The sequence below is a fragment of the Lissotriton vulgaris genome, unplaced genomic scaffold, assembly GCF_964263255.1.
Source record: "Lissotriton vulgaris unplaced genomic scaffold, aLisVul1.2 SCAFFOLD_1545, whole genome shotgun sequence".
In the NCBI taxonomy this organism is placed as follows: Eukaryota; Metazoa; Chordata; class Amphibia; order Caudata; family Salamandridae; genus Lissotriton; species Lissotriton vulgaris.
Window position 1 is genome coordinate 364,704 of NW_028247213.1, and position 27,239 is coordinate 391,942.

Consider the following 27,239-nt stretch of genomic DNA (forward strand, 5'->3'; position numbering starts at 1 on the left):
AATGCTTGCAATAGTATGTTGATTTTTTCTAGCCTTGAATGAATAAAAGCAAATCACTCCTCTTTATGTATTTTTCTAATACATTGATATTTGCATCTCCTTTCCTAGCCTGCATTTTTCACTATCTTACAGGCTGTATATAATAAGTATCAATTCAGGGGCCCTTCTATTACTCAATTCACAACTATTCTATCCTGGCATTGATAAGCAATCTACATCTGCTTCTGTTGTGTATTGGTTATCATGTTTACCTGACGTGTGAAAGCCCCATGTTTGACAGTGCGCGTTAATAAAGAGACCAATGATTTGTATTAAAAGTTGGCATGTGTTTTTGTTACCTTGCACCGGCCAAAAAGTGCCGGAAATGACTTCATTTGCAGTCACTTGAAAAGTAGGGATTCTCAAATAAATGGTAAGAGGTTGGAACAAATCTAAAGGAATGCATGGCATATCTATATGTATGTGTACGCAGGTATCCATATATAAAGATAGATAGATAGATAGATAGATAGATAGATAGATAGATAGATAGATAGATAGATAGATAGATAGATAGATAGATAGATAGATAGATAGATAGATAGATAGATAGATAGATAGATAGATAGATAGATAGATAGATAGATATTCGGAGAGAGAGAGCGTTAATATAAACTGAGACTTTATTTTCCATCAAGCTGTCTTTCCTTTCCTTCAGGAGCAGAATGTTCTGATCATCAGCGCTCCAGAATCTAGTGCTTGGTTGGCAAGCATCACACATTGTGATGTGTTAGCTAAGAGTTCCATGTCGTTCAGACTCATATATTCCTCTGTAGTTGTACCTTGGTGATTCAACAAAATGTGGCATCATAAGCAGCATTCTACTGCCATAGACTGGGCAGAAAAAACATTTAGAATTTCACTGAAAAAGAAAAAAAGCATACTTAGGCAGAGCTTTCTGGACAGTAAGGACATTAGAGTAAGTGATGAATAAGCACTGCTTTTGTTAATTTACATAGGCAGAACAGAGACTGCTGGGAAAAGCCTGAAATTAAAGGCACAGAAAATGCCTGCTTCTGGATAGAACACTGAGAAGGGTTGAAAGTTTTTTCTCTGACCCTGGCCACTTATACAAGCAATCCTATGATAGTCAGAAGGACCCACCCTAAAAAGGAAGGGACAGCCATTTGGACCCTTTCCACCTTTTCTATATCTCGCCTGATCGAGCGCTGATTGAGCGGATTAGCACATGTACTTCTCATTTTGGGAAGGTATTGCTTAGCTTGCTACCAGCAGCTCAGTTATGTTATGATGTTAGAGGCTTGCAAGGAATGCTTTAGTCCTGCATTAGGCAGTTTTTATTGCTACTTGCATTCAAGGGAAAGATAATTAGCCAGAATCTGTGACCCAGTTATTCAGCTTGGCATTCCGATTTGCACAAAGGGAATAAGCATTTGAGAAAAAATGCAACATGTGTTTCTTATGTTGTTATGAACAGCTTTTTATTCTTTCTCTTTAGGGTCTAGCCACTGCAGAAATAGATAAATAAGTGCTGACTTCCTGTAAGACGTGTCCAATGCTGGGACAAAATAAAAGGGGACACTTATAAATGATAGTGATATCATTTGAGAAAGGGTAAGTTGACACTGAATTTCATGTGTATTCACAGACCAAGCATGAAAAAGTCCCCAGCATGATCTTCATTGCGTGCTTAGAGCTGGTATTAGCTTTTCAGAGGTGCAGGCCTTTCGAAGGCTCGTTGGTCTAGGGGTATGATTCTCGCTTTGGGTGCGAGAGGTCCCGGGTTCAAATCCCGGACGAGCCCTTTCATTGGTGCTTTTTTAAAGTAGTATTGAAGTATGCATTTCAAAGCCAATATCAATTTTCTCTTTGCAGTAGTGGATGAATATTTGCTAGAGTCTCATGCTTTTAACCTTGCCCTGCCTGAGCAAATAGGAAACATTTCTCTTTAAGCATTTTGCAAAAATGCTGAACTTGCATGGCATATACAAGCGTTCAGCTAGGGCTGTCTGGGAAGGTTGCATGAAAGAAATCTAAAACCAGAGGCCCTTGGAATAGCCTGTTTTGAGAAGTTTCATCACAGAAGAATCAACTGTAGACATCTGTTTCTGTAGTGTAGTGGTTATCACGTTCGCCTCACACGCGAAAGGTCCCCGGTTCGAAACCGGGCAGAAACAGTTGTTATATTGTCTTGGCTGCAATGTTGAGAGGTGCCGTTTTGCCATGAAATTGTCCAGGCCCTGAAGATGGTTTCATGCAGACTCATTCCAAGAAAGTGAATTCTCTTAAAAACACTAAAGTAATTGGCATGTGGATGTATCTGTTGATTCACAGACCTCGCTTTCATAAGAGCCCTGCATTCTGTTCATTGCTCACCTAGAACATGCATTAACTTTGGGAATTGTTGGCACCAACAGGCATCTTAGTTTAGTGGAGTGTTTCTGGTGTTTAAGTGCAGAAGCCCTGGGCTCAATTCCTCGGTGACCCTTCTCAAGGTGATGATACAAATGCATCGTCACCTTTACGTTTAATGTCAGAATTGTTTATTTCTATTTGGTGGTGTATGAATGCTTGCAATAGTATGTTGATTTTTTCTAGCCTTGAATGAATAAAAGCAAATCACTCCTCTTTATGTATTTTTCTAATACATTGATATTTGCATCTCCTTTCCTAGCCTGCATTTTTCACTATCTTACAGGCTGTATATAATAAGTATCAATTCAGGGGCCCTTCTATTACTCAATTCACAACTATTCTATCCTGGCATTGATAAGCAATCTACATCTGCTTCTGTTGTGTATTGGTTATCATGTTTACCTGACGTGTGAAAGCAAGCCCCATGTTTGACAGTGCGCGTTAATAAAGAGACCAATGATTTGTATTAAAAGTTGGCATGTGTTTTTGTTACCTTGCACCGGCCAAAAAGTGCCGGAAATGACTTCATTTGCAGTCACTTGAAAAGTAGGGATTCTCAAATAAATGGTAAGAGGTTGGAACAAATCTAAAGGAATGCATGGCATATCTATATGTATGTGTACGCAGGTATCCATATATAAAGATAGATAGATAGATAGATAGATAGATAGATAGATAGATAGATAGATAGATAGATAGATAGATAGATAGATAGATAGATAGATAGATAGATAGATAGATAGATAGATAGATAGATAGATAGATAGATAGATAGATAGATAGATAGATAGATAGATAGATAGATAGATAGATAGATATTGGGAGAGAGAGAGCGTTAATATAAACTGAGACTTTATTTTCCATCAAGCTGTCTTTCCTTTCCTTCAGGAGCAGAATGTTCTGATCATCAGCGCTCCAGAATCTAGTGCTTGGTTGGCAAGCATCACACATTGTGATGTGTTAGCTAAGAGTTCCATGTCGTTCAGACTCATATATTCCTCTGTAGTTGTACCTTGGTGATTCAACAAAATGTGGCATCATAAGCAGCATTCTACTGCCATAGACTGGGCAGAAAAAACATTTAGAATTTCACTGAAAAAGAAAAAAAGCATACTTAGGCAGAGCTTTCTGGACAGTAAGGACATTAGAGTAAGTGATGAATAAGCACTGCTTTTGTTAATTTACATAGGCAGAACAGAGACTGCTGGGAAAAGCCTGAAATTAAAGGCACAGAAAATGCCTGCTTCTGGATAGAACACTGAGAAGGGTTGAAAGTTTTTTCTCTGACCCTGGCCACTTATACAAGCAATCCTATGATAGTCAGAAGGACCCACCCTAAAAAGGAAGGGACAGCCATTTGGACCCTTTCCACCTTTTCTATATCTCGCCTGATCGAGCCTGATTGAGCGGATTAGCACATGTACTTCTCATTTTGGGAAGGTATTGCTTAGCTTGCTACCAGCAGCTCAGTTATGTTATGATGTTAGAGGCTTGCAAGGAATGCTTTAGTCCTGCATTAGGCAGTTTTTATTGCTACTTGCATTCAAGGGAAAGATAATTAGCCAGAATCTGTGACCCAGTTATTCAGCTTGGCATTCCGATTTGCACAAAGGGAATAAGCATTTGAGAAAAAATGCAACATGTGTTTCTTATGTTGTTATGAACAGCTTTTTATTCTTTCTCTTTAGGGTCTAGCCACTGCAGAAATAGATAAATAAGTGCTGACTTCCTGTAAGACGTGTCCAATGCTGGGACAAAATAAAAGGGGACACTTATAAATGATAGTGATATCATTTGAGAAAGGGTAAGTTGACACTGAATTTCATGTGTATTCACAGACCAAGCATGAAAAAGTCCCCAGCATGATCTTCATTGCGTGCTTAGAGCTGGTATTAGCTTTTCAGAGGTGCAGGCCTTTCGAAGGCTCGTTGGTCTAGGGGTATGATTCTCGCTTTGGGTGCGAGAGGTCCCGGGTTCAAATCCCGGACGAGCCCTTTCATTGGTGCTTTTTTAAAGTAGTATTGAAGTATGCATTTCAAAGCCAATATCAATTTTCTCTTTGCAGTAGTGGATGAATATTTGCTAGAGTCTCATGCTTTTAACCTTGCCCTGCCTGAGCAAATAGGAAACATTTCTCTTTAAGCATTTTGCAAAAATGCTGAACTTGCATGGCATATACAAGCGTTCAGCTAGGGCTGTCTGGGAAGGTTGCATGAAAGAAATCTAAAACCAGAGGCCCTTGGAATAGCCTGTTTTGAGAAGTTTCATCACAGAAGAATCAACTGTAGACATCTGTTTCTGTAGTGTAGTGGTTATCACGTTCGCCTCACACGCGAAAGGTCCCCGGTTCGAAACCGGGCAGAAACAGTTGTTATATTGTCTTGGCTGCAATGTTGAGAGGTGCCGTTTTGCCATGAAATTGTCCAGGCCCTGAAGATGGTTTCATGCAGACTCATTCCAAGAAAGTGAATTCTCTTAAAAACACTAAAGTAATTGGCATGTGGATGTATCTGTTGATTCACAGACCTCGCTTTCATAAGAGCCCTGCATTCTGTTCATTGCTCACCTAGAACATGCATTAACTTTGGGAATTGTTGGCACCAACAGGCATCTTAGTTTAGTGGAGTGTTTCTGGTGTTTAAGTGCAGAAGCCCTGGGCTCAATTCCTCGGTGACCCTTCTCAAGGTGATGATACAAATGCATCGTCACCTTTACGTTTAATGTCAGAATTGTTTATTTCTATTTGGTGGTGTATGAATGCTTGCAATAGTATGTTGATTTTTTCTAGCCTTGAATGAATAAAAGCAAATCACTCCTCTTTATGTATTTTTCTAATACATTGATATTTGCATCTCCTTTCCTAGCCTGCATTTTTCACTATCTTACAGGCTGTATATAATAAGTATCAATTCAGGGGCCCTTCTATTACTCAATTCACAACTATTCTATCCTGGCATTGATAAGCAATCTACATCTGCTTCTGTTGTGTATTGGTTATCATGTTTACCTGACGTGTGAAAACCCCATGTTTGACAGTGCGCGTTAATAAAGAGACCAATGATTTGTATTAAAAGTTGGCATGTGTTTTTGTTACCTTGCACCGGCCAAAAAGTGCCGGAAATGACTTCATTTGCAGTCACTTGAAAAGTAGGGATTCTCAAATAAATGGTAAGAGGTTGGAACAAATCTAAAGGAATGCATGGCATATCTATATGTATGTGTACGCAGGTATCCATATATAAAGATAGATAGATAGATAGATAGATAGATAGATAGATAGATAGATAGATAGATAGATAGATAGATAGATAGATAGATAGATAGATAGATAGATAGATAGATAGATAGATAGATAGATAGATAGATAGATAGATAGATAGATAGATAGATAGATAGATAGATAGATAGATAGATAGATATTGGGAGAGAGAGAGCGTTAATATAAACTGAGACTTTATTTTCCATCAAGCTGTCTTTCCTTTCCTTCAGGAGCAGAATGTTCTGATCATCAGCGCTCCAGAATCTAGTGCTTGGTTGGCAAGCATCACACATTGTGATGTGTTAGCTAAGAGTTCCATGTCGTTCAGACTCATATATTCCTCTGTAGTTGTACCTTGGTGATTCAACAAAATGTGGCATCATAAGCAGCATTCTACTGCCATAGACTGGGCAGAAAAAACATTTAGAATTTCACTGAAAAAGAAAAAAAGCATACTTAGGCAGAGCTTTCTGGACAGTAAGGACATTAGAGTAAGTGATGAATAAGCACTGCTTTTGTTAATTTACATAGGCAGAACAGAGACTGCTGGGAAAAGCCTGAAATTAAAGGCACAGAAAATGCCTGCTTCTGGATAGAACACTGAGAAGGGTTGAAAGTTTTTTCTCTGACCCTGGCCACTTATACAAGCAATCCTATGATAGTCAGAAGGACCCACCCTAAAAAGGAAGGGACAGCCATTTGGACCCTTTCCACCTTTTCTATATCTCGCCTGATCGAGCCTGATTGAGCGGATTAGCACATGTACTTCTCATTTTGGGAAGGTATTGCTTAGCTTGCTACCAGCAGCTCAGTTATGTTATGATGTTAGAGGCTTACAAGGAATGCTTTAGTCCTGCATTAGGCAGTTTTTATTGCTACTTGCATTCAAGGGAAAGATAATTAGCCAGAATCTGTGACCCAGTTATTCAGCTTGGCATTCCGATTTGCACAAAGGGAATAAGCATTTGAGAAAAAATGCAACATGTGTTTCTTATGTTGTTATGAACAGCTTTTTATTCTTTCTCTTTAGGGTCTAGCCACTGCAGAAATAGATAAATAAGTGCTGACTTCCTGTAAGACGTGTCCAATGCTGGGACAAAATAAAAGGGGACACTTATAAATGATAGTGATATCATTTGAGAAAGGGTAAGTTGACACTGAATTTCATGTGTATTCACAGACCAAGCATGAAAAAGTCCCCAGCATGATCTTCATTGCGTGCTTAGAGCTGGTATTAGCTTTTCAGAGGTGCAGGCCTTTCGAAGGCTCGTTGGTCTAGGGGTATGATTCTCGCTTTGGGTGCGAGAGGTCCCGGGTTCAAATCCCGGACGAGCCCTTTCATTGGTGCTTTTTTAAAGTAGTATTGAAGTATGCATTTCAAAGCCAATATCAATTTTCTCTTTGCAGTAGTGGATGAATATTTGCTAGAGTCTCATGCTTTTAACCTTGCCCTGCCTGAGCAAATAGGAAACATTTCTCTTTAAGCATTTTGCAAAAATGCTGAACTTGCATGGCATATACAAGCGTTCAGCTAGGGCTGTCTGGGAAGGTTGCATGAAAGAAATCTAAAACCAGAGGCCCTTGGAATAGCCTGTTTTGAGAAGTTTCATCACAGAAGAATCAACTGTAGACATCTGTTTCTGTAGTGTAGTGGTTATCACGTTCGCCTCACACGCGAAAGGTCCCGGGTTCGAAACCGGGCAGAAACAGTTGTTATATTGTCTTGGCTGCAATGTTGAGAGGTGCCGTTTTGCCATGAAATTGTCCAGGCCCTGAAGATGGTTTCATGCAGACTTATTCCAAGAAAGTGAATTCTCTTAAAAACACTAAAGTAATTGGCATGTGGATGTATCTGTTGATTCACAGACCTCGCTTTCATAAGAGCCCTGCATTCTGTTCATTGCTCACCTAGAACATGCATTAACTTTGGGAATTGTTGGCACCAACAGGCATCTTAGTTTAGTGGAGTGTTTCTGGTGTTTAAGTGCAGAAGCCCTGGGCTCAATTCCTCGGTGACCCTTCTCAAGGTGATGATACAAATGCATCGTCACCTTTACGTTTAATGTCAGAATTGTTTATTTCTATTTGGTGGTGTATGAATGCTTGCAATAGTATGTTGATTTTTTCTAGCCTTGAATGAATAAAAGCAAATCACTCCTCTTTATGTATTTTTCTAATACATTGATATTTGCATCTCCTTTCCTAGCCTGCATTTTTCACTATCTTACAGGCTGTATATAATAAGTATCAATTCAGGGGCCCTTCTATTACTCAATTCACAACTATTCTATCCTGGCATTGATAAGCAATCTACATCTGCTTCTGTTGTGTATTGGTTATCATGTTTACCTGACGTGTGAAAACCCCATGTTTGACAGTGCGCGTTAATAAAGAGACCAATGATTTGTATTAAAAGTTGGCATGTGTTTTTGTTACCTTGCACCGGCCAAAAAGTGCCGGAAATGACTTCATTTGCAGTCACTTGAAAAGTAGGGATTCTCAAATAAATGGTAAGAGGTTGGAACAAATCTAAAGGAATGCATGGCATATCTATATGTATGTGTACGCAGGTATCCATATATAAAGATAGATAGATAGATAGATAGATAGATAGATAGATAGATAGATAGATAGATAGATAGATAGATAGATAGATAGATAGATAGATAGATAGATAGATAGATAGATAGATAGATAGATAGATAGATAGATAGATAGATAGATAGATAGATAGATAGATAGATAGATAGATAGATAGATAGATATTGGGAGAGAGAGAGCGTTAATATAAACTGAGACTTTATTTTCCATCAAGCTGTCTTTCCTTTCCTTCAGGAGCAGAATGTTCTGATCATCAGCGCTCCAGAATCTAGTGCTTGGTTGGCAAGCATCACACATTGTGATGTGTTAGCTAAGAGTTCCATGTCGTTCAGACTCATATATTCCTCTGTAGTTGTACCTTGGTGATTCAACAAAATGTGGCATCATAAGCAGCATTCTACTGCCATAGACTGGGCAGAAAAAACATTTAGAATTTCACTGAAAAAGAAAAAAAGCATACTTAGGCAGAGCTTTCTGGACAGTAAGGACATTAGAGTAAGTGATGAATAAGCACTGCTTTTGTTAATTTACATAGGCAGAACAGAGACTGCTGGGAAAAGCCTGAAATTAAAGGCACAGAAAATGCCTGCTTCTGGATAGAACACTGAGAAGGGTTGAAAGTTTTTTCTCTGACCCTGGCCACTTATACAAGCAATCCTATGATAGTCAGAAGGACCCACCCTAAAAAGGAAGGGACAGCCATTTGGACCCTTTCCACCTTTTCTATATCTCGCCTGATCGAGCCTGATTGAGCGGATTAGCACATGTACTTCTCATTTTGGGAAGGTATTGCTTAGCTTGCTACCAGCAGCTCAGTTATGTTATGATGTTAGAGGCTTGCAAGGAATGCTTTAGTCCTGCATTAGGCAGTTTTTATTGCTACTTGCATTCAAGGGAAAGATAATTAGCCAGAATCTGTGACCCAGTTATTCAGCTTGGCATTCCGATTTGCACAAAGGGAATAAGCATTTGAGAAAAAATGCAACATGTGTTTCTTATGTTGTTATGAACAGCTTTTTATTCTTTCTCTTTAGGGTCTAGCCACTGCAGAAATAGATAAATAAGTGCTGACTTCCTGTAAGACGTGTCCAATGCTGGGACAAAATAAAAGGGGACACTTATAAATGATAGTGATATCATTTGAGAAAGGGTAAGTTGACACTGAATTTCATGTGTATTCACAGACCAAGCATGAAAAAGTCCCCAGCATGATCTTCATTGCGTGCTTAGAGCTGGTATTAGCTTTTCAGAGGTGCGGGTCTTTCGAAGGCTCGTTGGTCTAGGGGTATGATTCTCGCTTTGGGTGCGAGAGGTCCCGGGTTCAAATCCCAGACGAGCCCTTTCATTGGTGCTTTTTTAAAGTAGTATTGAAGTATGCATTTCAAAGCCAATATCAATTTTCTCTTTGCAGTAGTGGATGAATATTTGCTAGAGTCTCATGCTTTTAACCTTGCCCTGCCTGAGCAAATAGGAAACATTTCTCTTTAAGCATTTTGCAAAAATGCTGAACTTGCATGGCATATACAAGCGTTCAGCTAGGGCTGTCTGGGAAGGTTGCATGAAAGAAATCTAAAACCAGAGGCCCTTGGAATAGCCTGTTTTGAGAAGTTTCATCACAGAAGAATCAACTGTAGACATCTGTTTCTGTAGTGTAGTGGTTATCACGTTTGCCTCACACGCGAAAGGTCCCCGGTTCGAAACCGGGCAGAAACAGTTGTTATATTGTCTTGGCTGCAATGTTGAGAGGTGCCGTTTTGCCATGAAATTGTCCAGGCCCTGAAGATGGTTTCATGCAGACTCATTCCAAGAAAGTGAATTCTCTTAAAAACACTAAAGTAATTGGCATGTGGATGTATCTGTTGATTCACAGACCTCGCTTTCATAAGAGCCCTGCATTCTGTTCATTGCTCACCTAGAACATGCATTAACTTTGGGAATTGTTGGCACCAACAGGCATCTTAGTTTAGTGGAGTGTTTCTGGTGTTTAAGTGCAGAAGCCCTGGGCTCAATTCCTCGGTGACCCTTCTCAAGGTGATGATACAAATGCATCGTCACCTTTACGTTTAATGTCAGAATTGTTTATTTCTATTTGGTGGTGTATGAATGCTTGCAATAGTATGTTGATTTTTTCTAGCCTTGAATGAATAAAAGCAAATCACTCCTCTTTATGTATTTTTCTAATACATTGATATTTGCATCTCCTTTCCTAGCCTGCATTTTTCACTATCTTACAGGCTGTATATAATAAGTATCAATTCAGGGGCCCTTCTATTACTCAATACACAACTATTCTATCCTGGCATTGATAAGCAATCTACATCTGCTTCTGTTGTGTATTGGTTATCATGTTTACCTGACGTGTGAAAGCCCCATGTTTGACAGTGCGCGTTAATAAAGAGACCAATGATTTGTATTAAAAGTTGGCATGTGTTTTTGTTACCTTGCACCGGCCAAAAAGTGCCGGAAATGACTTCATTTGCAGTCACTTGAAAAGTAGGGATTCTCAAATAAATGGTAAGAGGTTGGAACAAATCTAAAGGAATGCATGGCATATCTATATGTATGTGTACGCAGGTATCCATATATAAAGATAGATAGATAGATAGATAGATAGATAGATAGATAGATAGATAGATAGATAGATAGATAGATAGATAGATAGATAGATAGATAGATAGATAGATAGATAGATAGATAGATAGATAGATAGATAGATAGATAGATAGATAGATAGATAGATAGATAGATAGATAGATTGATATTGGGAGAGAGAGAGCGTTAATATAAACTGAGACTTTATTTTCCATCAAGCTGTCTTTCCTTTCCTTCAGGAGCAGAATGTTCTGATCATCAGCGCTCCAGAATCTAGTGCTTGGTTGGCAAGCATCACACATTGTGATGTGTTAGCTAAGAGTTCCATGTCGTTCAGACTCATATATTCCTCTGTAGTTGTACCTTGGTGATTCAACAAAATGTGGCATCATAAGCAGCATTCTACTGCCATAGACTGGGCAGAAAAAACATTTAGAATTTCACTGAAAAAGAAAAAAAGCATACTTAGGCAGAGCTTTCTGGACAGTAAGGACATTAGAGTAAGTGATGAATAAGCACTGCTTTTGTTAATTTACATAGGCAGAACAGAGACTGCTGGGAAAAGCCTGAAATTAAAGGCACAGAAAATGCCTGCTTCTGGATAGAACACTGAGAAGGGTTGAAAGTTTTTTCTCTGACCCTGGCCACTTATACAAGCAATCCTATGATAGTCAGAAGGACCCACCCTAAAAAGGAAGGGACAGCCATTTGGACCCTTTCCACCTTTTCTATATCTCGCCTGATCGAGCGCTGATTGAGCGGATTAGCACATGTACTTCTCATTTTGGGAAGGTATTGCTTAGCTTGCTACCAGCAGCTCAGTTATGTTATGATGTTAGAGGCTTGCAAGGAATGCTTTAGTCCTGCATTAGGCAGTTTTTATTGCTACTTGCATTCAAGGGAAAGATAATTAGCCAGAATCTGTGACCCAGTTATTCAGCTTGGCATTCCGATTTGCACAAAGGGAATAAGCATTTGAGAAAAAATGCAACATGTGTTTCTTATGTTGTTATGAACAGCTTTTTATTCTTTCTCTTTAGGGTCTAGCCACTGCAGAAATAGATAAATAAGTGCTGACTTCCTGTAAGACGTGTCCAATGCTGGGACAAAATAAAAGGGGACACTTATAAATGATAGTGATATCATTTGAGAAAGGGTAAGTTGACACTGAATTTCATGTGTATTCACAGACCAAGCATGAAAAAGTCCCCAGCATGATCTTCATTGCGTGCTTAGAGCTGGTATTAGCTTTTCAGAGGTGCAGGCCTTTCGAAGGCTCGTTGGTCTAGGGGTATGATTCTCGCTTTGGGTGCGAGAGGTCCCGGGTTCAAATCCCGGACGAGCCCTTTCATTGGTGCTTTTTTAAAGTAGTATTGAAGTATGCATTTCAAAGCCAATATCAATTTTCTCTTTGCAGTAGTGGATGAATATTTGCTAGAGTCTCAAGCTTTTAACCTTGCCCTGCCTGAGCAAATAGGAAACATTTCTCTTTAAGCATTTTGCAAAAATGCTGAACTTGCATGGCATATACAAGCGTTCAGCTAGGGCTGTCTGGGAAGGTTGCATGAAAGAAATCTAAAACCAGAGGCCCTTGGAATAGCCTGTTTTGAGAAGTTTCATCACAGAAGAATCAACTGTAGACATCTGTTTCTGTAGTGTAGTGGTTATCACGTTCGCCTCACACGCGAAAGGTCCCCGGTTCGAAACCGGGCAAAAACAGTTGTTATATTGTCTTGGCTGCAATGTTGAGAGGTGCCATTTTGCCATGAAATTGTCCAGGCCCTGAAGATGGTTTCATGCAGACTCATTCCAAGAAAGTGAATTCTCTTAAAAACACTAAAGTAATTGGCATGTGGATGTATCTGTTGATTCACAGACCTCGCTTTCATAAGAGCCCTGCATTCTGTTCATTGCTCACCTAGAACATGCATTAACTTTGGGAATTGTTGGCACCAACAGGCATCTTAGTTTAGTGGAGTGTTTCTGGTGTTTAAGTGCAGAAGCCCTGGGCTCAATTCCTCGGTGACCCTTCTCAAGGTGATGATACAAATGCATCGTCACCTTTACGTTTAATGTCAGAATTGTTTATTTCTATTTGGTGGTGTATGAATGCTTGCAATAGTATGTTGATTTTTTCTAGCCTTGAATGAATAAAAGCAAATCACTCCTCTTTATGTATTTTTCTAATACATTGATATTTGCATCTCCTTTCCTAGCCTGCATTTTTCACTATCTTACAGGCTGTATATAATAAGTATCAATTCAGGGGCCCTTCTATTACTCAATTCACAACTATTCTATCCTGGCATTGATAAGCAATCTACATCTGCTTCTGTTGTGTATTGGTTATCATGTTTACCTGACGTGTGAAAACCCCATGTTTGACAGTGCGCGTTAATAAAGAGACCAATGATTTGTATTAAAAGTTGGCATGTGTTTTTGTTACCTTGCACCGGCCAAAAAGTGCCGGAAATGACTTCATTTGCAGTCACTTGAAAAGTAGGGATTCTCAAATAAATGGTAAGAGGTTGGAACAAATCTAAAGGAATGCATGGCATATCTATATGTATGTGTACGCAGGTATCCATATATAAAGATAGATAGATAGATAGATAGATAGATAGATAGATAGATAGATAGATAGATAGATAGATAGATAGATAGATAGATAGATAGATAGATAGATAGATAGATAGATAGATAGATAGATAGATAGATAGATAGATAGATAGATAGATAGATAGATAGATAGATAGATAGATAGATAGATATTGGGAGAGAGAGAGCGTTAATATAAACTGAGACTTTATTTTCCATCAAGCTGTCTTTCCTTTCCTTCAGGAGCAGAATGTTCTGATCATCAGCGCTCCAGAATCTAGTGCTTGGTTGGCAAGCATCACACATTGTGATGTGTTAGCTAAGAGTTCCATGTCGTTCAGACTCATATATTCCTCTGTAGTTGTACCTTGGTGATTCAACAAAATGTGGCATCATAAGCAGCATTCTACTGCCATAGACTGGGCAGAAAAAACATTTAGAATTTCACTGAAAAAGAAAAAAAGCATACTTAGGCAGAGCTTTCTGGACAGTAAGGACATTAGAGTAAGTGATGAATAAGCACTGCTTTTGTTAATTTACATAGGCAGAACAGAGACTGCTGGGAAAAGCCTGAAATTAAAGGCACAGAAAATGCCTGCTTCTGGATAGAACACTGAGAAGGGTTGAAAGTTTTTTCTCTGACCCTGGCCACTTATACAAGCAATCCTATGATAGTCAGAAGGACCCACCCTAAAAAGGAAGGGACAGCCATTTGGACCCTTTCCACCTTTTCTATATCTCGCCTGATCGAGCCTGATTGAGCGGATTAGCACATGTACTTCTCATTTTGGGAAGGTATTGCTTAGCTTGCTACCAGCAGCTCAGTTATGTTATGATGTTAGAGGCTTGCAAGGAATGCTTTAGTCCTGCATTAGGCAGTTTTTATTGCTACTTGCATTCAAGGGAAAGATAATTAGCCAGAATCTGTGACCCAGTTATTCAGCTTGGCATTCCGATTTGCACAAAGGGAATAAGCATTTGAGAAAAAATGCAACATGTGTTTCTTATGTTGTTATGAACAGCTTTTTATTCTTTCTCTTTAGGGTCTAGCCACTGCAGAAATAGATAAATAAGTGCTGACTTCCTGTAAGACGTGTCCAATGCTGGGACAAAATAAAAGGGGACACTTATAAATGATAGTGATATCATTTGAGAAAGGGTAAGTTGACACTGAATTTCATGTGTATTCACAGACCAAGCATGAAAAAGTCCCCAGCATGATCTTCATTGCGTGCTTAGAGCTGGTATTAGCTTTTCAGAGGTGCGGGTCTTTCGAAGGCTCGTTGGTCTAGGGGTATGATTCTCGCTTTGGGTGCGAGAGGTCCCGGGTTCAAATCCCAGACGAGCCCTTTCATTGGTGCTTTTTTAAAGTAGTATTGAAGTATGCATTTCAAAGCCAATATCAATTTTCTCTTTGCAGTAGTGGATGAATATTTGCTAGAGTCTCATGCTTTTAACCTTGCCCTGCCTGAGCAAATAGGAAACATTTCTCTTTAAGCATTTTGCAAAAATGCTGAACTTGCATGGCATATACAAGCGTTCAGCTAGGGCTGTCTGGGAAGGTTGCATGAAAGAAATCTAAAACCAGAGGCCCTTGGAATAGCCTGTTTTGAGAAGTTTCATCACAGAAGAATCAACTGTAGACATCTGTTTCTGTAGTGTAGTGGTTATCACGTTTGCCTCACACGCGAAAGGTCCCCGGTTCGAAACCGGGCAGAAACAGTTGTTATATTGTCTTGGCTGCAATGTTGAGAGGTGCCGTTTTGCCATGAAATTGTCCAGGCCCTGAAGATGGTTTCATGCAGACTCATTCCAAGAAAGTGAATTCTCTTAAAAACACTAAAGTAATTGGCATGTGGATGTATCTGTTGATTCACAGACCTCGCTTTCATAAGAGCCCTGCATTCTGTTCATTGCTCACCTAGAACATGCATTAACTTTGGGAATTGTTGGCACCAACAGGCATCTTAGTTTAGTGGAGTGTTTCTGGTGTTTAAGTGCAGAAGCCCTGGGCTCAATTCCTCGGTGACCCTTCTCAAGGTGATGATACAAATGCATCGTCACCTTTACGTTTAATGTCAGAATTGTTTATTTCTATTTGGTGGTGTATGAATGCTTGCAATAGTATGTTGATTTTTTCTAGCCTTGAATGAATAAAAGCAAATCACTCCTCTTTATGTATTTTTCTAATACATTGATATTTGCATCTCCTTTCCTAGCCTGCATTTTTCACTATCTTACAGGCTGTATATAATAAGTATCAATTCAGGGGCCCTTCTATTACTCAATACACAACTATTCTATCCTGGCATTGATAAGCAATCTACATCTGCTTCTGTTGTGTATTGGTTATCATGTTTACCTGACGTGTGAAAGCCCCATGTTTGACAGTGCGCGTTAATAAAGAGACCAATGATTTGTATTAAAAGTTGGCATGTGTTTTTGTTACCTTGCACCGGCCAAAAAGTGCCGGAAATGACTTCATTTGCAGTCACTTGAAAAGTAGGGATTCTCAAATAAATGGTAAGAGGTTGGAACAAATCTAAAGGAATGCATGGCATATCTATATGTATGTGTACGCAGGTATCCATATATAAAGATAGATAGATAGATAGATAGATAGATAGATAGATAGATAGATAGATAGATAGATAGATAGATAGATAGATAGATAGATAGATAGATAGATAGATAGATAGATAGATAGATAGATAGATAGATAGATAGATAGATAGATAGATAGATAGATTGATATTGGGAGAGAGAGAGCGTTAATATAAACTGAGACTTTATTTTCCATCAAGCTGTCTTTCCTTTCCTTCAGGAGCAGAATGTTCTGATCATCAGCGCTCCAGAATCTAGTGCTTGGTTGGCAAGCATCACACATTGTGATGTGTTAGCTAAGAGTTCCATGTCGTTCAGACTCATATATTCCTCTGTAGTTGTACCTTGGTGATTCAACAAAATGTGGCATCATAAGCAGCATTCTACTGCCATAGACTGGGCAGAAAAAACATTTAGAATTTCACTGAAAAAGAAAAAAAGCATACTTAGGCAGAGCTTTCTGGACAGTAAGGACATTAGAGTAAGTGATGAATAAGCACTGCTTTTGTTAATTTACATAGGCAGAACAGAGACTGCTGGGAAAAGCCTGAAATTAAAGGCACAGAAAATGCCTGCTTCTGGATAGAACACTGAGAAGGGTTGAAAGTTTTTTCTCTGACCCTGGCCACTTATACAAGCAATCCTATGATAGTCAGAAGGACCCACCCTAAAAAGGAAGGGACAGCCATTTGGACCCTTTCCACCTTTTCTATATCTCGCCTGATCGAGCGCTGATTGAGCGGATTAGCACATGTACTTCTCATTTTGGGAAGGTATTGCTTAGCTTGCTACCAGCAGCTCAGTTATGTTATGATGTTAGAGGCTTGCAAGGAATGCTTTAGTCCTGCATTAGGCAGTTTTTATTGCTACTTGCATTCAAGGGAAAGATAATTAGCCAGAATCTGTGACCCAGTTATTCAGCTTGGCATTCCGATTTGCACAAAGGGAATAAGCATTTGAGAAAAAATGCAACATGTGTTTCTTATGTTGTTATGAACAGCTTTTTATTCTTTCTCTTTAGGGTCTAGCCACTGCAGAAATAGATAAATAAGTGCTGACTTCCTGTAAGACGTGTCCAATGCTGGGACAAAATAAAAGGGGACACTTATAAATGATAGTGATATCATTTGAGAAAGGGTAAGTTGACACTGAATTTCATGTGTATTCACAGACCAAGCATGAAAAAGTCCCCAGCATGATCTTCATTGCGTGCTTAGAGCTGGTATTAGCTTTTCAGAGGTGCAGGCCTTTCGAAGGCTCGTTGGTCTAGGGGTATGATTCTCGCTTTGGGTGCGAGAGGTCCCGGGTTCAAATCCCGGACGAGCCCTTTCATTGGTGCTTTTTTAAAGTAGTATTGAAGTATGCATTTCAAAGCCAATATCAATTTTCTCTTTGCAGTAGTGGATGAATATTTGCTAGAGTCTCATGCTTTTAACCTTGCCCTGCCTGAGCAAATAGGAAACATTTCTCTTTAAGCATTTTGCAAAAATGCTGAACTTGCATGGCATATACAAGCGTTCAGCTAGGGCTGTCTGGGAAGGTTGCATGAAAGAAATCTAAAACCAGAGGCCCTTGGAATAGCCTGTTTTGAGAAGTTTCATCACAGAAGAATCAACTGTAGACATCTGTTTCTGTAGTGTAGTGGTTATCACGTTCGCCTCACACGCGAAAGGTCCCCGGTTCGAAACCGGGCAGAAACAGTTGTTATATTGTCTTGGCTGCAATGTTGAGAGGTGCCGTTTTGCCATGAAATTGTCCAGGCCCTGAAGATGGTTTCATGCAGACTCATTCCAAGAAAGTGAATTCTCTTAAAAACACTAAAGTAATTGGCATGTGGATGTATCTGTTGATTCACAGACCTCGCTTTCATAAGAGCCCTGCATTCTGTTCATTGCTCACCTAGAACATGCATTAACTTTGGGAATTGTTGGCACCAACAGGCATCTTAGTTTAGTGGAGTGTTTCTGGTGTTTAAGTGCAGAAGCCCTGGGCTCAATTCCTCGGTGACCCTTCTCAAGGTGATGATACAAATGCATCGTCACCTTTACGTTTAATGTCAGAATTGTTTATTTCTATTTGGTGGTGTATGAATGCTTGCAATAGTATGTTGATTTTTTCTAGCCTTGAATGAATAAAAGCAAATCACTCCTCTTTATGTATTTTTTTAATACATTGATATTTGCATCTCCTTTCCTAGCCTGCATTTTTCACTATCTTACAGGCTGTATATAATAAGTATCAATTCAGGGGCCCTTCTATTACTCAATACACAACTATTCTATCCTGGCATTGATAAGCAATCTACATCTGCTTCTGTTGTGTATTGGTTATCATGTTTACCTGACGTGTGAAAGCCCCATGTTTGACAGTGCGCGTTAATAAAGAGACCAATGATTTGTATTAAAAGTTGGCATGTGTTTTTGTTACCTTGCACCGGCCAAAAAGTGCCGGAAATGACTTCATTTGCAGTCACTTGAAAAGTAGGGATTCTCAAATAAATGGTAAGAGGTTGGAACAAATCTAAAGGAATGCATGGCATATCTATATGTATGTGTACGCAGGTATCCATATATAGATAGATAGATAGATAGATAGATAGATAGATAGATAGATAGATAGATAGATAGATAGATAGATAGATAGATAGATAGATAGATAGATAGATAGATAGATAGATAGATAGATAGATAGATAGATAGATAGATAGATAGATAGATAGATAGATAGATAGATATTGGGAGAGAGAGAGCGTTAATATAATGAGACTTTATTTTCCATCAAGCTGTCTTTCCTTTCCTTCAGGAGCAGAATGTTCTGATCATCAGCGCTCCAGAATCTAGTGCTTGGTTGGCAAGCATCACACATTGTGATGTGTTAGCTAAGAGTTCCATGTCGTTCAGACTCATATATTCCTCTGTAGTTGTACCTTGGTGATTCAACAAAATGTGTCATCATAAGCAGCATTCTACTGCCATAGACTGGGCAGAAAAAACATTTAGAATTTCACTGAAAAAGAAAAAAAGCATACTTAGGCAGAGCTTTCTGGACAGTAAGGACATTAGAGTAAGTGATGAATAAGCACTGCTTTTGTTAATTTACATAGGCAGAACAGAGACTGCTGGGAAAAGCCTGAAATTAAAGGCACAGAAAATGCCTGCTTCTGGATAGAACACTGAGAAGGGTTGAAAGTTTTTTCTCTGACCCTGGCCACTTATACAAGCAATCCTATGATAGTCAGAAGGACCCACCCTAAAAAGGAAGGGACAGCCATTTGGACCCTTTCCACCTTTTCTATATCTCGCCTGATCGAGCGCTGATTGAGCGGATTAGCACATGTACTTCTCATTTTGGGAAGGTATTGCTTAGCTTGCTACCAGCAGCTCAGTTATGTTATGATGTTAGAGGCTTGCAAGGAATGCTTTAGTCCTGCATTAGGCAGTTTTTATTGCTACTTGCATTCAAGGGAAAGATAATTAGCCAGAATCTGTGACCCAGTTATTCAGCTTGGCATTCCGATTTGCACAAAGGGAATAAGCATTTGAGAAAAAATGCAACATGTGTTTCTTATGTTGTTATGAACAGCTTTTTATTCTTTCTCTTTAGGGTCTAGCCACTGCAGAAATAGATAAATAAGTGCTGACTTCCTGTAAGACGTGTCCAATGCTGGGACAAAATAAAAGGGGACACTTATAAATGATAGTGATATCATTTGAGAAAGGGTAAGTTGACACTGAATTTCATGTGTATTCACAGACCAAGCATGAAAAAGTCCCCAGCATGATCTTCATTGCGTGCTTAGAGCTGGTATTAGCTTTTCAGAGGTGCAGGCCTTTCGAAGGCTCGTTGGTCTAGGGGTATGATTCTCGCTTTGGGTGCGAGAGGTCCCGGGTTCAAATCCCGGACGAGCCCTTTCATTGGTGCTTTTTTAAAGTAGTATTGAAGTATGCATTTCAAAGCCAATATCAATTTTCTCTTTGCAGTAGTGGATGAATATTTGCTAGAGTCTCATGCTTTTAACCTTGCCCTGCCTGAGCAAATAGGAAACATTTCTCTTTAAGCATTTTGCAAAAATGCTGAACTTGCATGGCATATACAAGCGTTCAGCTAGGGCTGTCTGGGAAGGTTGCATGAAAGAAATCTAAAACCAGAGGCCCTTGGAATAGCCTGTTTTGAGAAGTTTCATCACAGAAGAATCAACTGTAGACATCTGTTTCTGTAGTGTAGTGGTTATCACGTTCGCCTCACACGCGAAAGGTCCCCGGTTCGAAACCGGGCAGAAACAGTTGTTATATTGTCTTGGCTGCAATGTTGAGAGGTGCCGTTTTGCCATGAAATTGTCCAGGCCCTGAAGATGGTTTCATGCAGACTCATTCCAAGAAAGTGAATTCTCTTAAAAACACTAAAGTAATTGGCATGTGGATGTATCTGTTGATTCACAGACCTCGCTTTCATAAGAGCCCTGCATTCTGTTCATTGCTCACCTAGAACATGCATTAACTTTGGGAATTGTTGGCACCAACAGGCATCTTAGTTTAGTGGAGTGTTTCTGGTGTTTAAGTGCAGAAGCCCTGGGCTCAATTCCTCGGTGACCCTTCTCAAGGTGATGATACAAATGCATCATCACCTTTACGTTTAATGTCAGAATTGTTTATTTCTATTTGGTGGTGTATGAATGCTTGCAATAGTATGTTGATTTTTTCTAGCCTTGAATGAATAAAAGCAAATCACTCCTCTTTATGTATTTTTCTAATACATTGATATTTGCATCTCCTTTCCTAGCCTGCATTTTTCACTATCTTACAGGCTGTATATAATAAGTATCAATTCAGGGGCCCTTCTATTACTCAATTCACAACTATTCTATCCTGGCATTGATAAGCAATCTACATCTGCTTCTGTTGTGTATTGGTTATCATGTTTACCTGACGTGTGAAAGCCCCATGTTTGACAGTGCGCGTTAATAAAGAGACCAATGATTTGTATTAAAAGTTGGCATGTGTTTTTGTTACCTTGCACCGGCCAAAAAGTGCCGGAAATGACTTCATTTGCAGTCACTTGAAAAGTAGGGATTCTCAAATAAATGGTAAGAGGTTGGAACAAATCTAAAGGAATGCATGGCATATCTATATGTATGTGTACGCAGGTATCCATATATAGATAGATAGATAGATAGATAGATAGATAGATAGATAGATAGATAGATAGATAGATAGATAGATAGATAGATAGATAGATAGATAGATAGATAGATAGATAGATAGATAGATAGATAGATAGATATTCGGAGAGAGAGAGCGTTAATATAAACTGAGACTTTATTTTCCATCAAGCTGTCTTTCCTTTCCTTCAGGAGCAGAATGTTCTGATCATCAGCGCTCCAGAATCTAGTGCTTGGTTGGCAAGCATCACACATTGTGATGTGTTAGCTAAGAGTTCCATGTCGTTCAGACTCATATATTCCTCTGTAGTTGTACCTTGGTGATTCAACAAAATGTGGCATCATAAGCAGCATTCTACTGCCATAGACTGGGCAGAAAAAACATTTAGAATTTCACTGAAAAAGAAAAAAAGCATACTTAGGCAGAGCTTTCTGGACAGTAAGGACATTAGAGTAAGTGATGAATAAGCACTGCTTTTGTTAATTTACATAGGCAGAACAGAGACTGCTGGGAAAAGCCTGAAATTAAAGGCACAGAAAATGCCTGCTTCTGGATAGAACACTGAGAAGGGTTGAAAGTTTTTTCTCTGACCCTGGCCACTTATACAAGCAATCCTATGATAGTCAGAAGGACCCACCCTAAAAAGGAAGGGACAGCCATTTGGACCCTTTCCACCTTTTCTATATCTCGCCTGATCGAGCGCTGATTGAGCGGATTAGCACATGTACTTCTCATTTTGGGAAGGTATTGCTTAGCTTGCTACCAGCAGCTCAGTTATGTTATGATGTTAGAGGCTTGCAAGGAATGCTTTAGTCCTGCATTAGGCAGTTTTTATTGCTACTTGCATTCAAGGGAAAGATAATTAGCCAGAATCTGTGACCCAGTTATTCAGCTTGGCATTCCGATTTGCACAAAGGGAATAAGCATTTGAGAAAAAATGCAACATGTGTTTCTTATGTTGTTATGAACAGCTTTTTATTCTTTCTCTTTAGGGTCTAGCCACTGCAGAAATAGATAAATAAGTGCTGACTTCCTGTAAGACGTGTCCAATGCTGGGACAAAATAAAAGGGGACACTTATAAATGATAGTGATATCATTTGAGAAAGGGTAAGTTGACACTGAATTTCATGTGTATTCACAGACCAAGCATGAAAAAGTCCCCAGCATGATCTTCATTGCGTGCTTAGAGCTGGTATTAGCTTTTCAGAGGTGCAGGCCTTTCGAAGGCTCGTTGGTCTAGGGGTATGATTCTCGCTTTGGGTGCGAGAGGTCCCGGGTTCAAATCCCGGACGAGCCCTTTCATTGGTGCTTTTTTAAAGTAGTATTGAAGTATGCATTTCAAAGCCAATATCAATTTTCTCTTTGCAGTAGTGGATGAATATTTGCTAGAGTCTCATGCTTTTAACCTTGCCCTGCCTGAGCAAATAGGAAACATTTCTCTTTAAGCATTTTGCAAAAATGCTGAACTTGCATGGCATATACAAGCGTTCAGCTAGGGCTGTCTGGGAAGGTTGCATGAAAGAAATCTAAAACCAGAGGCCCTTGGAATAGCCTGTTTTGAGAAGTTTCATCACAGAAGAATCAACTGTAGACATCTGTTTCTGTAGTGTAGTGGTTATCACGTTCGCCTCACACGCGAAAGGTCCCCGGTTCGAAACCGGGCAGAAACAGTTGTTATATTGTCTTGGCTGCAATGTTGAGAGGTGCCGTTTTGCCATGAAATTGTCCAGGCCCTGAAGATGGTTTCATGCAGACTCATTCCAAGAAAGTGAATTCTCTTAAAAACACTAAAGTAATTGGCATGTGGATGTATCTGTTGATTCACAGACCTCGCTTTCATAAGAGCCCTGCATTCTGTTCATTGCTCACCTAGAACATGCATTAACTTTGGGAATTGTTGGCACCAACAGGCATCTTAGTTTAGTGGAGTGTTTCTGGTGTTTAAGTGCAGAAGCCCTGGGCTCAATTCCTCGGTGACCCTTCTCAAGGTGATGATACAAATGCATCGTCACCTTTACGTTTAATGTCAGAATTGTTTATTTCTATTTGGTGGTGTATGAATGCTTGCAATAGTATGTTGATTTTTTCTAGCCTTGAATGAATAAAAGCAAATCACTCCTCTTTATGTATTTTTCTAATACATTGATATTTGCATCTCCTTTCCTAGCCTGCATTTTTCACTATCTTACAGGCTGTATATAATAAGTATCAATTCAGGGGCCCTTCTATTACTCAATTCACAACTATTCTATCCTGGCATTGATAAGCAATCTACATCTGCTTCTGTTGTGTATTGGTTATCATGTTTACCTGACGTGTGAAAGCCCCATGTTTGACAGTGCGCGTTAATAAAGAGACCAATGATTTGTATTAAAAGTTGGCATGTGTTTTTGTTACCTTGCACCGGCCAAAAAGTGCCGGAAATGACTTCATTTGCAGTCACTTGAAAAGTAGGGATTCTCAAATAAATGGTAAGAGGTTGGAACAAATCTAAAGGAATGCATGGCATATCTATATGTATGTGTACGCAGGTATCCATATATAAAGATAGATAGATAGATAGATAGATAGATAGATAGATAGATAGATAGATAGATAGATAGATAGATAGATAGATAGATAGATAGATAGATAGATAGATAGATAGATAGATAGATAGATAGATAGATAGATAGATAGATAGATAGATAGATAGATAGATAGATAGATAGATAGATAGATATTGGGAGAGAGAGAGCGTTAATATAAACTGAGACTTTATTTTCCATCAAGCTGTCTTTCCTTTCCTTCAGGAGCAGAATGTTCTGATCATCAGCGCTCCAGAATCTAGTGCTTGGTTGGCAAGCATCACACATTGTGATGTGTTAGCTAAGAGTTCCATGTCGTTCAGACTCATATATTCCTCTGTAGTTGTACCTTGGTGATTCAACAAAATGTGGCATCATAAGCAGCATTCTACTGCCATAGACTGGGCAGAAAAAACATTTAGAATTTCACTGAAAAAGAAAAAAAGCATACTTAGGCAGAGCTTTCTGGACAGTAAGGACATTAGAGTAAGTGATGAATAAGCACTGCTTTTGTTAATTTACATAGGCAGAACAGAGACTGCTGGGAAAAGCCTGAAATTAAAGGCACAGAAAATGCCTGCTTCTGGATAGAACACTGAGAAGGGTTGAAAGTTTTTTCTCTGACCCTGGCCACTTATACAAGCAATCCTATGATAGTCAGAAGGACCCACCCTAAAAAGGAAGGGACAGCCATTTGGACCCTTTCCACCTTTTCTATATCTCGCCTGATCGAGCCTGATTGAGCGGATTAGCACATGTACTTCTCATTTTGGGAAGGTATTGCTTAGCTTGCTACCAGCAGCTCAGTTATGTTATGATGTTAGAGGCTTGCAAGGAATGCTTTAGTCCTGCATTAGGCAGTTTTTATTGCTACTTGCATTCAAGGGAAAGATAATTAGCCAGAATCTGTGACCCAGTTATTCAGCTTGGCATTCCGATTTGCACAAAGGGAATAAGCATTTGAGAAAAAATGCAACATGTGTTTCTTATGTTGTTATGAACAGCTTTTTATTCTTTCTCTTTAGGGTCTAGCCACTGCAGAAATAGATAAATAAGTGCTGACTTCCTGTAAGACGTGTCCAATGCTGGGACAAAATAAAAGGGGACACTTATAAATGATAGTGATATCATTTGAGAAAGGGTAAGTTGACACTGAATTTCATGTGTATTCACAGACCAAGCATGAAAAAGTCCCCAGCATGATCTTCATTGCGTGCTTAGAGCTGGTATTAGCTTTTCAGAGGTGCAGGCCTTTCGAAGGCTCGTTGGTCTAGGGGTATGATTCTCGCTTTGGGTGCGAGAGGTCCCGGGTTCAAATCCCGGACGAGCCCTTTCATTGGTGCTTTTTTAAAGTAGTATTGAAGTATGCATTTCAAAGCCAATATCAATTTTCTCTTTGCAGTAGTGGATGAATATTTGCTAGAGTCTCATGCTTTTAACCTTGCCCTGCCTGAGCAAATAGGAAACATTTCTCTTTAAGCATTTTGCAAAAATGCTGAACTTGCATGGCATATACAAGCGTTCAGCTAGGGCTGTCTGGGAAGGTTGCATGAAAGAAATCTAAAACCAGAGGCCCTTGGAATAGCCTGTTTTGAGAAGTTTCATCACAGAAGAATCAACTGTAGACATCTGTTTCTGTAGTGTAGTGGTTATCACGTTCGCCTCACACGCGAAAGGTCCCCGGTTCGAAACCGGGCAGAAACAGTTGTTATATTGTCTTGGCTGCAATGTTGAGAGGTGCCGTTTTGCCATGAAATTGTCCAGGCCCTGAAGATGGTTTCATGCAGACTCATTCCAAGAAAGTGAATTCTCTTAAAAACACTAAAGTAATTGGCATGTGGATGTATCTGTTGATTCACAGACCTCGCTTTCATAAGAGCCCTGCATTCTGTTCATTGCTCACCTAGAACATGCATTAACTTTGGGAATTGTTGGCACCAACAGGCATCTTAGTTTAGTGGAGTGTTTCTGGTGTTTAAGTGCAGAAGCCCTGGGCTCAATTCCTCGGTGACCCTTCTCAAGGTGATGATACAAATGCATCGTCACCTTTACGTTTAATGTCAGAATTGTTTATTTCTATTTGGTGGTGTATGAATGCTTGCAATAGTATGTTGATTTTTTCTAGCCTTGAATGAATAAAAGCAAATCACTCCTCTTTATGTATTTTTCTAATACATTGATATTTGCATCTCCTTTCCTAGCCTGCATTTTTCACTATCTTACAGGCTGTATATAATAAGTATCAATTCAGGGGCCCTTCTATTACTCAATTCACAACTATTCTATCCTGGCATTGATAAGCAATCTACATCTGCTTCTGTTGTGTATTGGTTATCATGTTTACCTGACGTGTGAAAACCCCATGTTTGACAGTGCGCGTTAATAAAGAGACCAATGATTTGTATTAAAAGTTGGCATGTGTTTTTGTTACCTTGCACCGGCCAAAAAGTGCCGGAAATGACTTCATTTGCAGTCACTTGAAAAGTAGGGATTCTCAAATAAATGGTAAGAGGTTGGAACAAATCTAAAGGAATGCATGGCATATCTATATGTATGTGTACGCAGGTATCCATATATAAAGATAGATAGATAGATAGATAGATAGATAGATAGATAGATAGATAGATAGATAGATAGATAGATAGATAGATAGATAGATAGATAGATAGATAGATAGATAGATAGATAGATAGATAGATAGATAGATAGATAGATAGATAGATAGATAGATAGATAGATAGATAGATAGATAGATATTGGGAGAGAGAGAGCGTTAATATAAACTGAGACTTTATTTTCCATCAAGCTGTCTTTCCTTTCCTTCAGGAGCAGAATGTTCTGATCATCAGCGCTCCAGAATCTAGTGCTTGGTTGGCAAGCATCACACATTGTGATGTGTTAGCTAAGAGTTCCATGTCGTTCAGACTCATATATTCCTCTGTAGTTGTACCTTGGTGATTCAACAAAATGTGGCATCATAAGCAGCATTCTACTGCCATAGACTGGGCAGAAAAAACATTTAGAATTTCACTGAAAAAGAAAAAAAGCATACTTAGGCAGAGCTTTCTGGACAGTAAGGACATTAGAGTAAGTGATGAATAAGCACTGCTTTTGTTAATTTACATAGGCAGAACAGAGACTGCTGGGAAAAGCCTGAAATTAAAGGCACAGAAAATGCCTGCTTCTGGATAGAACACTGAGAAGGGTTGAAAGTTTTTTCTCTGACCCTGGCCACTTATACAAGCAATCCTATGATAGTCAGAAGGACCCACCCTAAAAAGGAAGGGACAGCCATTTGGACCCTTTCCACCTTTTCTATATCTCGCCTGATCGAGCCTGATTGAGCGGATTAGCACATGTACTTCTCATTTTGGGAAGGTATTGCTTAGCTTGCTACCAGCAGCTCAGTTATGTTATGATGTTAGAGGCTTACAAGGAATGCT

The 27,239-nt window shown here is 39.3% G+C and overlaps 18 non-coding genes across 18 annotated transcripts; all 18 read left to right on the forward strand.

Moving 5' to 3' along the window:
* Positions 1-1,732: 1,732 nt before the first annotated feature.
* Positions 1,733-1,804, forward strand: TRNAP-UGG (transfer RNA proline (anticodon UGG)). The gene has a single exon. It is a non-coding gene; the product is annotated as a tRNA-Pro (tRNA).
* Positions 1,805-2,104: 300 nt separating this feature from the next.
* Positions 2,105-2,177, forward strand: TRNAV-CAC (transfer RNA valine (anticodon CAC)). The gene has a single exon. It is a non-coding gene; the product is annotated as a tRNA-Val (tRNA).
* A 2,160-nt stretch (positions 2,178-4,337) lies between these two features.
* Positions 4,338-4,409, forward strand: TRNAP-UGG (transfer RNA proline (anticodon UGG)). Its single transcript has one exon. It is a non-coding gene; the product is annotated as a tRNA-Pro (tRNA).
* Positions 4,410-4,709: 300 nt separating this feature from the next.
* Positions 4,710-4,782, forward strand: TRNAV-CAC (transfer RNA valine (anticodon CAC)). Its single transcript has one exon. It is a non-coding gene; the product is annotated as a tRNA-Val (tRNA).
* A 2,156-nt stretch (positions 4,783-6,938) lies between these two features.
* TRNAP-UGG (transfer RNA proline (anticodon UGG)) lies at positions 6,939-7,010 on the forward strand. Its single transcript has one exon. It is a non-coding gene; the product is annotated as a tRNA-Pro (tRNA).
* A 300-nt stretch (positions 7,011-7,310) lies between these two features.
* TRNAV-CAC (transfer RNA valine (anticodon CAC)) lies at positions 7,311-7,383 on the forward strand. Its single transcript has one exon. It is a non-coding gene; the product is annotated as a tRNA-Val (tRNA).
* Positions 7,384-9,915: 2,532 nt separating this feature from the next.
* On the forward strand, positions 9,916-9,988 carry TRNAV-CAC (transfer RNA valine (anticodon CAC)). The gene has a single exon. It is a non-coding gene; the product is annotated as a tRNA-Val (tRNA).
* Positions 9,989-12,141: 2,153 nt separating this feature from the next.
* TRNAP-UGG (transfer RNA proline (anticodon UGG)) lies at positions 12,142-12,213 on the forward strand. Its single transcript has one exon. It is a non-coding gene; the product is annotated as a tRNA-Pro (tRNA).
* A 300-nt stretch (positions 12,214-12,513) lies between these two features.
* Positions 12,514-12,586, forward strand: TRNAV-CAC (transfer RNA valine (anticodon CAC)). Its single transcript has one exon. It is a non-coding gene; the product is annotated as a tRNA-Val (tRNA).
* A 2,528-nt stretch (positions 12,587-15,114) lies between these two features.
* Positions 15,115-15,187, forward strand: TRNAV-CAC (transfer RNA valine (anticodon CAC)). Its single transcript has one exon. It is a non-coding gene; the product is annotated as a tRNA-Val (tRNA).
* A 2,137-nt stretch (positions 15,188-17,324) lies between these two features.
* Positions 17,325-17,396, forward strand: TRNAP-UGG (transfer RNA proline (anticodon UGG)). The gene has a single exon. It is a non-coding gene; the product is annotated as a tRNA-Pro (tRNA).
* Positions 17,397-17,696: 300 nt separating this feature from the next.
* TRNAV-CAC (transfer RNA valine (anticodon CAC)) lies at positions 17,697-17,769 on the forward strand. Its single transcript has one exon. It is a non-coding gene; the product is annotated as a tRNA-Val (tRNA).
* A 2,137-nt stretch (positions 17,770-19,906) lies between these two features.
* TRNAP-UGG (transfer RNA proline (anticodon UGG)) lies at positions 19,907-19,978 on the forward strand. Its single transcript has one exon. It is a non-coding gene; the product is annotated as a tRNA-Pro (tRNA).
* Positions 19,979-20,278: 300 nt separating this feature from the next.
* Positions 20,279-20,351, forward strand: TRNAV-CAC (transfer RNA valine (anticodon CAC)). The gene has a single exon. It is a non-coding gene; the product is annotated as a tRNA-Val (tRNA).
* A 2,103-nt stretch (positions 20,352-22,454) lies between these two features.
* On the forward strand, positions 22,455-22,526 carry TRNAP-UGG (transfer RNA proline (anticodon UGG)). Its single transcript has one exon. It is a non-coding gene; the product is annotated as a tRNA-Pro (tRNA).
* Positions 22,527-22,826: 300 nt separating this feature from the next.
* TRNAV-CAC (transfer RNA valine (anticodon CAC)) lies at positions 22,827-22,899 on the forward strand. Its single transcript has one exon. It is a non-coding gene; the product is annotated as a tRNA-Val (tRNA).
* A 2,156-nt stretch (positions 22,900-25,055) lies between these two features.
* Positions 25,056-25,127, forward strand: TRNAP-UGG (transfer RNA proline (anticodon UGG)). Its single transcript has one exon. It is a non-coding gene; the product is annotated as a tRNA-Pro (tRNA).
* Positions 25,128-25,427: 300 nt separating this feature from the next.
* On the forward strand, positions 25,428-25,500 carry TRNAV-CAC (transfer RNA valine (anticodon CAC)). The gene has a single exon. It is a non-coding gene; the product is annotated as a tRNA-Val (tRNA).
* Positions 25,501-27,239: the final 1,739 nt, after the last annotated feature.